Source organism: Orussus abietinus, unplaced genomic scaffold (genome assembly GCF_000612105.2).
Source record: "Orussus abietinus isolate OABI.00-Male unplaced genomic scaffold, Oabi_2.0 scaffold85, whole genome shotgun sequence".
In the NCBI taxonomy this organism is placed as follows: Eukaryota; Metazoa; Arthropoda; class Insecta; order Hymenoptera; family Orussidae; genus Orussus; species Orussus abietinus.
In genome coordinates this window covers 274,478-283,634 of record NW_019394405.1, presented here as the reverse complement: position 1 = coordinate 283,634, position 9,157 = coordinate 274,478, and the positions used below count along the sequence as shown (strand labels likewise).

The 9,157-nt window shown below is 42.6% G+C and overlaps 1 protein-coding gene across 2 annotated transcripts in view; it reads right to left on the bottom strand.

Moving 5' to 3' along the window:
• Positions 1–9,157, bottom strand: part of LOC105697150 (plasma membrane calcium-transporting ATPase 3) — a 236,565-nt gene that overhangs the window by 141,589 nt on the left and 85,819 nt on the right. For both annotated transcript variants that reach the window (XM_012420214.2, XM_012420213.2), the window contains exon 2: positions 652–784. The gene's annotated coding sequence lies outside the window, so the exon portion shown is untranslated. The remainder of the gene's footprint in view (positions 1–651; positions 785–9,157) is intronic.

Genomic DNA, 9,157 nt, shown 5'->3' with positions numbered 1-9,157 from the left:
TGAGAGTGCCGAAAACTTTATCGTGCCATATCTTTACGTACATAGCAGCAATCAGAGTCGGGTAAATTTTAAAAAATTCCTGATTTTTTACTGAATTTTTTGAGTCCATCGAAAGTTTATTTCTTTATCTGTAGCAAAGAAGAAATTATATTTTCATTTCCCCCACTCCTGAAATCCTAATCCTTACTGTATATAACTCTGTAGCGTCTCGCTCGAACTCAACGCGCAGGACGCGTTTCTCGCATCGCTCAACGCTACGAATTTCTCGCTCAAAAATGTATTTGGCTCGAAACTCTACCGAGTTTCTTGTTAAAACGCGAACGATAATGTGTTACCACTCGAAGTTAAGCTCGAAAAGCTCAAACGTAAACAACAGCTATGTTAAGGCAAATCTTTTAACCCTTTCATAATTGCAAGCGAGATACTTAGCAACTAGTTTGTCGTCATCTTGATACCATTACGCTCGGAACAAGCCTTCTCATCCAGAGACAGGAAAGATTCGTCATGTCCTCACAACGACCACGACCATTGATATCAGAGAAGTTGTCAACAAATTGTGACATAAAGTGACATAAAATCTTCCACGATAAATTTTACGCGTTCCGAATACACGTGTACTTAGTATGCAAGCGAAGGACCCACAGCGCTTACCTTTCGAATTGCGCGACGCATTTAATCCGTGATCTGTTGACAAATGTTTGAAACACTTGCTCCTGTTCGATGGAACGCAAGAGAAACCACCAGCTAAAGGAACACACGGATCGTGTCGAGAGTCTGGATCGTCCTGTAATCAAAGATTTAAGAGAACTCGTTACGATCGATTCTGGTTTTCACATAAAAAGTGCAAAACGTCTAATCGGGCCATGTTAATGCATAAAATGTATTAAACATTGCAGTCGGTACATTCTAGCATTACAGAACACGATCATAACCGCAGATGGTCGCACCTAATTAACTTCAAATCTGTTAGCACTTGGATTTAATTACTGCTTACATTAAATTACTCTAAAGCAGTACACTGCGGCTTCCTCTGGAATAAAAGTGACCGTACATACATCCAACAGGGTGCTTAACTGGGAGTAATTCGCACTTTAATTAGAAGGAAATCTAATTAAATTAGTAAGAGAATTAAAATAAGCCCATCTCGTATTGCGAAGACTCTGGGCATCCGAATGACCATATCCGAGCACAATGTCGACGCATTACAACATAACGACAAGTTAAAATTAACCCGGCTGCATCAAGTCACATAACGAGAAGTACATGTTAGAAACAGATCGATACGGTAATACCAATTAGGTGCTAAGGCACTTTTAAGGTATACTAATGAGAAGGCACACTAATTAGAAGGAAACCTAATTAAATTAGTAAGAGAATTAAAATAAGCCCATCTCGTATTGCGAAGACTTTGGGCATCCGAATGACCATATCCGAGCACAATGTCGACGCATTACAACATAACGACAATTAAAAATTAACCCAGCTGCATCAAGTCACATAACGAGAAGTACATGTTAGAAACAGATCGATACGATAATACCAATTAGGTGCCAAGGCACTTTTCTTATATTTATGGGGCTCCGAGGTTGAATTATTTCCGTCCGCGAAGTCCTTTTGAAAGAGTGGCGACAAGTGCAATTCGGATATTGTCGTCACGGGGGGAAGGGGGCAAATGGGACGGGAAATTTGAAAGGGTGCAGGCCGTAAGCGAGCGAACCAACCGGAGAATGTCCCTTCCACCGCCATTGACATATTACCGCAGGACCAGCGTGAAAATACAAAGCTGATAGAGATATCGCGGTGGCTGGCTATGTACGCTCCTGTTCGCGACGGGGTACACATGCGCGCGAGCAAGTACACCCATGCGCGGGTTTCACGGTGCGCCGCGCAAGAGGTGCGCAAGTGTGCTCGTACACTTCCGCGGGTGCGAGCTTCGCATGTACCGGATGGCAAATGCGGCTGCTGCTTTACCAACGAAAAAGCATCGCCCTGCAGCTGCGGTTTCCAACAGTGGTTTCGGCCGACCAACGAAGTTCGGAACTCGCGATATCATTGCGAGATCAAATTTGGAGGCCATTTAAAGGATGTACGCGGTTATTTAAACCTCCGAAAGGAAAACAGGCCGACATACCCCACCACAAGTTATAAACAATAACGTAATAAATACTACATATCTTCGTAGAGCGAAATGAAAATGAGATTCTAGGTACTTCGAGTCGATCACTTTTTATACGAGAAAGTATGCGAATGGTCGACGACATTTGGAACCTTTGCGTTACCCTCGCTCAGGAAACAAGCGATTACAGATTGTTTGTATTGAAGTATAATTTGAATCACCACTGCTAACTCACTGCCAAGTGACACTTTTTGCGGTATATTTCGCGTCACTTTCTAGGGGGTATGCAATTGATGGCATTCACTATGAGTGCCTTGAGAAATTGGAAAGTCCTTATTAAGGTGAAGTGAAACACGTCGAGGAACTTGATCAACGTCGATAAAGGAGATTTTTCTAAATGCCTATGTTGCCGACGTTCGTTTTCATATTGACAGCTGGGCCGAATTATATTGGGCATTGTACCAAATGGCATACTCCACCTGTCGTTTTCGTACAATAAATATAAAGAAATCGAAGTGAAACTCCAGAAATCCTCTGGATTCATGCTTTCTGGGGCCCTAATTGACTGCAGAGGGACCCCCTGCGCCATCTGTGATTTCCAGATCAATTACATTTTCACTCCGAGACCTCGTATTACCATCCTTTTAGCGTAGAAGCGCAGAAAACACTTTTTTTTTCCCTTTATCCCGTTCAAATGCGAGTTTATCGACTACCAGAGTGTTCTAAATTGTTGTAAAATTGTCCTGACCCTTTCGATTCTCATATCGGAGCCTTCGATAATTGTATATTGATCGAAATGTGAGAGAGCTCGACGCCATTTTGGTTCCGGTCTGGGATGAGTTAAAATACTTTTTTTTAAATCCAAATTTTGAACGTATCAGGACAATTCTTAGATGATCAGGAGTGATGTGTCAAAGTTTCGGACAGTTTGGTCTAGTACCCTTAAAAAAAAGTGTTGTATTCGAATCGACTGATTTGAAGGGGATTTCACTTCACCTTAACGAGTTCGAAATAACGTATAATCATTAGGATGCAGTAACCGAGAAATGTTACCCTTCCCCTACCACGCTCACTAGTGGAGGCCTCCTCCCACCCCTCGGCAAATGCGTGCGCCTGATTGGTTGCAATCAATTTGCAATAATTCAAAAATGGTTAATTATTTTTAAAAGTTGATAAGGACTTTTCGCTTCCATTTTTACTCCTCTATCTGCCGCATCATCGGCTGCTGCTGTCGCCTCGTGTCGGACCTCTATATCGGAGGGGTACTTTCTCTCTTAGCCGTGAGATCTGAATCCGACTGTAGCGGAGTTCGTAGGGTCCTTGGACGAGCCTTTGCGTACGCACAGTGCGGAATGACGCAATGCGAGAGTGTCGGGCCTGGCGGAGAGGCGCGAGAGGAAGTCGTCAAGAAACGGCTGCTATGCCAACGGTTGTCTAGGCAAAGCCCAAATTAAATGCTTAGGTATACCGGGTGACCCGAAATAAGTCGTCCTCGGGCGAAACACCCGAAGGCACGCCGCATGGCCGCTTCCAACTTCTCAGTAGGACTTCAACTCCGATTCTACTCTTTTCAGGGAGAGAGGGGGGCCGGAATTCATGTCGCGTTTGCTGCACAAGAACGGTTACGACCTTACAAATGGAACGAGAAAGCTATTGCGCTCCGGTAACTATGTAATAACGGAGCTCTTGAAATAGCGCTACTGTGACGCTGTCGCAATGTGACTAAACTTATTAATTGAAATTCATTGACTTTGAATCTCCGCCTACGATATCGAAGCCCCAATATTGCCAATAATACCACCTAATAATTCCGACAAACATTGCCCTTTCATTCCGGTTGGTATTTCCATAACGTTGTTATAATTACGTTAGGCAATAATTTACAAAGACAAATTTACTCGGTGTAACGAATGGATAACACGAGGCAGAAACATGTATGAATCGAAACTGCTAGTAGAATTTAATTTCATGTAATATGTCCATAATGAAAAACAGCTAACTTTCAATATTAATCGTGACAGAAAAACAGTACCCAGTTTCTTAACCCTAGACGTAGTATATGCCAATATTATGACACTTATGATTGAATTGGAACTGGCCAATCGAGGCATCGCTATTCAACCATGCGGTTATTTCAAATCCAGGAATATAGTCTGCTGTTCAACGTATGCCATCCGAATTCGGAATCAAACTGAAAACGTATGTCTCCAAATTCAATGTTACAAAGTCTCCCCGTCACGTTGGTTTGCGCGTATAAGTGTTGAAATAACGCAGTTCCAGAGTCGAATTACACGTTTACGACGACATGAAACCGAAGCGCGATCGGAACGCCACTCAAGGTGAACTACAAGAAACTATACGCGTCCTTGCTAAGCATACCCTGCTAAAAAAAGACAAGACACCGCCCACGCAACGAAGCAGACACCATAAGCGATTATTACTTGCCCTTGACATCGAAACGCAACACCGAGTTTCTGTAATTCGCAACATCCTAAATACATTCGGTGACTTTTATGTCCAAGGGTAAAGGCCCTGGACAGTACGTTAACCCTCGGCGACGTAAGTTCCTTAAATTGTCTTATGAATGTAGAGTTCGGTTCGATGTAGGACCGCGGAGGACTTAAATATAAATAATATCCATTCCCGGAATATCACAAGGGCATATCGGAGGAATCCTATAAGTAAGCACGGGAATAAAATTGTTTTCTCAAGTACTACACTTTCTTCGGTCGTCGGGCCGCTTTCGATGCATAAATATTTACATGGCAATGTTCCTGGCGTTTCTGTGTCGCAGCTATCGGAATACAGTTCCCACCCCAGACAAGTACAGCTTGATCGGGGAACGGTGTGAGTTTCGCAAGCCCTCGGTGTTCGTGAAAACTTCTCTTCCAAAGGATACAATGGATTCGTGAAAATCGCGCCCAGGGACGAACGTCCTGGACGTCAGGCTTCCGATTTCCCCCGCTGTCGGTTCGACGACCAAAGAGAGATCGGAAGCGGAATCTTCCACGGAATCCACCCAGCCTTCGGAGTTCGGCCGGGCTCTGGCTTGGCCGTGAGTGTGTGCAGGGTGCGTGTGCACCGGCCTCGCTATATATAAGCTTGGGGCCATGAGAATCACCCACGTGACTCGAGTGCGCGCGCACGCCCGAAAGCACGAGCGAGCGCCACAGCGCACGCGCACCGACATGACGCAGCCCGTCTCGGAATTTACAGGAATCTGCAATTACCCCAAACTCGAATGGACGTACCCTGCGGAATTTTACCCGGATGGTTAATGTCCAGTTTTCAAAATTAGTACAAAGAGACAGGTATCAAAGTGAAAGTATACAAATCTGAGATGACGATTCTCTTCGGACATTAGTTACGATTATAAATTACTTCCTTGGTTAAAGCAACACGATCGAACGCAGTTTTCTCACCCAACGAGTAATCCTTCGGATTAAGACCTGAGTGAGTCAGTTTGAAAGAATTTCTCGTATCAATTTCAAGAGATGGGGAAGAATAATCGTGTTGATTAACTCACGTGATGAAAGGTTACCGCGAAGCCCGTTTAATGGAAACTTGAATCTTCGTGTTTTCCGACGTGCCTTCATATTTTCTAATCGGATCAACTCGCGTTAAAAGACTCGACGCGCTTGCTCGTATACTACGAGATTAAAGTGGGCGCAAAAGGGGCGGCATTTTGCACTGGCGCCCTCCTTCGCCCTCGTCTCTCGACTTTTCTTTTTACCTTCCTTTTTCGTCCCTCTGACAAATGATTTCTCAGGAGAGCTCGCGTTCTTCCTGTGACGTCATTGAAAAAGAGAATCCCGCGGTAACGTTGCGTGGCTTCCGGCGGGCGTCGTTAACGGGGTCGTTCGCTTGCGATGAATTGTCGGCGGAATTGCTCGTTAAAATTGTGCGCCGACAACGCTCGGTGGCACCCGAGAACGCCCGATCACCCCCGGAAACAGCCGAGGATTGCCGATCGCATCCGGCGGTATCGGAACTCGCGCGATGGTCCAGAGGTCCAGATAGTACGTTTGCTATTGTCGAAAATTCTTTACCTGTTTTAGATGCGAGTAACATTCAACGTGTTTGACACATAAGGTGATATGAAAAGGTCATTCTATATATCGAAACGTTCGAATATTTATAAAACTTTTCTCCAACCTAAGTGCACCGAATAATTCTGCACGTGATTATGAAAGCCCTAAGGAAGAACGTGATGCTTGTGAAATTTCATGTTTCAAAAAAATTTTTTTTATTCGGCCCAGATCAACCAAGATCATTTTTTTTTTTGCTAAAAATTGATATTTTACGTGCATCTTCTTAAAGCCTCCATAATCACGTGTTAATGTTTCAAATGATTCGGTACACCCAGTTTGGAGAAAAGTTCTATAAATATTTTGACGTTTTATATATATTGAATGACCCTTTCATATCGCTTTATCGTTTCCAGTTAACACACGAATGATTTCAAGATCTCGAGTACTTGTAAGTTTTAACATATTCAGTGCCGAAGCAAATTACAAATAGTGTATCGTAAACCGATCGGGGGTCGTCGGCGACCCACGTGGCACGGATTATGTTAAAAGATAGCCCTTTAAAAGATAGACTTTGGTCCCTCTCAGTTTCTTATTATTTATCGAAGTTATTCCGCGTATCTGTGAAGTAACTTAAAAAGGCACCGACAAACCGATAAGGTATGTTCGTTGTTTCATGTAGACAGTGTTCTACTTGAGGTTCAAGAATTCTACGCACGAACATCGATAAGGTTGTACCCTGGCACCGAGTTCGACAGGTCCAACCCCAGGATCAGATGGACGTCAAATCGATCGACATTGACGTCGGGGCCAAAGGTGTCGAGAGTAATGATCGCAGCTCTTGTCGAGAGAATCGACATAGTAGATTTCGTCGCGAAATACGTCCAAGAAGCTCGCCGTCCGTGTCCGATCCTTCAAAGATTTCGTATGCAAAGCGGAACCGAGTAGTTTATAAAAGAAGAGGATTTGGTACTGCGAGACGGCCAAAATTGCCAGGAGACTCGCTTATTTATACCTAATGTGCCTACTTTTGGCAAAACGGGGCGCACCGGGAAGGAAAATTAGCATTCAGCTTGCCTCTTGAATGGTGGACCCTCCTTTACGATCACACGTTCCACGAGAATGCACATTGAAGCGATTAAAAGGAAATAAAAAAAAAACAATAGGAGGATTACAATGAGTTACTTCGAAGTTTTCATATTAATAATATAGAGGATGTTTCTACAACGGTATACACGGTTTACCCAGCACTATTCTTTTCGAAAATGGAGTCGAAAAGTTTTGTATGATTTATTTTTTCTACAGTTCATAGTTCATATGTAATAATTCAGTCAGAAATAGTCCACCAGCCGTGGCGATTACAATTAGTTAGGATTACAATGAGTTACTTCGAAGTTTTCATATTAATAATATAGAGGATGTTTCCACAATGGTATACACGGTTTACCCAGCGCTATTCTTGTTGAAAATTGAGTCAAAAAGTTTTGTACGATTTTTTTTTTCTACAGTCCATAGTTCATATGTAATAATTCATTCAGAAATAGTCCACCAGGCGTGGCGATTAGCCGAACGGCGATTAGCGTATCGGCCGCGTTTTGCTGCTCGCATCGTAGGAGCAAGACAGCTTAAAGCTCTTCGATTCGCGTTCCGCTAATCGATCTGGTTGACTACGTTTTTAATTCATTATCACAGGTAAATAATTTATTGTAGAAAAAAAATAGTACAGAGCTTTACGACTCTATTTTCGAGAAGAATAGCATTGTGCGAACCGTATTTTTACCATGTTTTGTGTCACCCTGGACATCAAAGATACGATAGAATCGAAACGATCTATTTAACACGTTTGTTCTGAAAATATTACTATACTTTGAAATTTGAAACACGCATTACATGTCCAGGAATATCAATTAACTCTTATTTGAAGTAATGTTTTCTTTAGCGTAAAAAGATACACAATATATTTTCCCTTCAAATACTGGGAAATTCAACCTGTTCACGTAAGCGATCGAAACGTCCACATCTGGAAATGCGAGTTTACACGGCAGCTTTACGCTTCTCGGGCTTGAATTCGTGGAACGCGCAAGGAAGGCCTCAACAATGGCCCGGAAAATCGAGGAGTTCCAGAAAACGGGATGACTCGAGGAAGAGCAGGTCGCATATTTCGAGCCGAGCATTGGGAGCGGATGAGCGGGTCGCCTAGATATTTATACGTTATCCGATTACTTTCGCACCCTTTAAGGAAGCAACATCTCAGACCTGATAAAAAGGCATTTTAATAACAAATAAAAAGGAAATATGAAAAACAAAGCTGCTTGGATTCTCAAGATGTCATCAAATGTATATTTCGGAGATCTACGAACGACTAACAAGGAAGGTATCCCAGGTCGATCTCTCGGATTTGATTTCTTTTATATGTTATAGTAGACTAAAAACTAAGCGACACGTATTTTTTTTTATCTGCCATTAGGCACATTAAGGGGGTGAAACCACCATCCAAAGTAAGACCTGTGAGGGATGACTCACCCCTTCATTTTTTTTTTAATTGAGAAAATTATATTTTTCATTTCTCGTTTTGAGAAAGCTTTTCCAGGTGGTTTGGTTAAAATATATTGTTCTCGTGGGTGAAACTGCCCAATCGCCCCTTGACATGCCTTACTTTGGATGGTGGTTTCACCCCCTTAAAGTGTTTAATGGCAGATAAAAAAAATACGTGTCGCTTAGTTTTTAGTCTACTGTAACATATTATAAAAGAAATCAAATCGGAGATATCGACCTGGGATACTTTCCTTGTAAGGTAAGTGTATCAGTGGTCGAACACGTCCCAGTTGCTGAACACCACCTTATATTCCATGAATAGCGGCTGTTCGAACACTGGTACCTTAGACTTTTCCATTGTCTTCGCAGCAGTAAAGCAGCAGTAAATAATGAATTACTCAATATTTACATATTCATATAGCATATTTTGGAAACTAGAAATTCGATTTTTTACGTTGATTCAAGTCATCTGTACCTC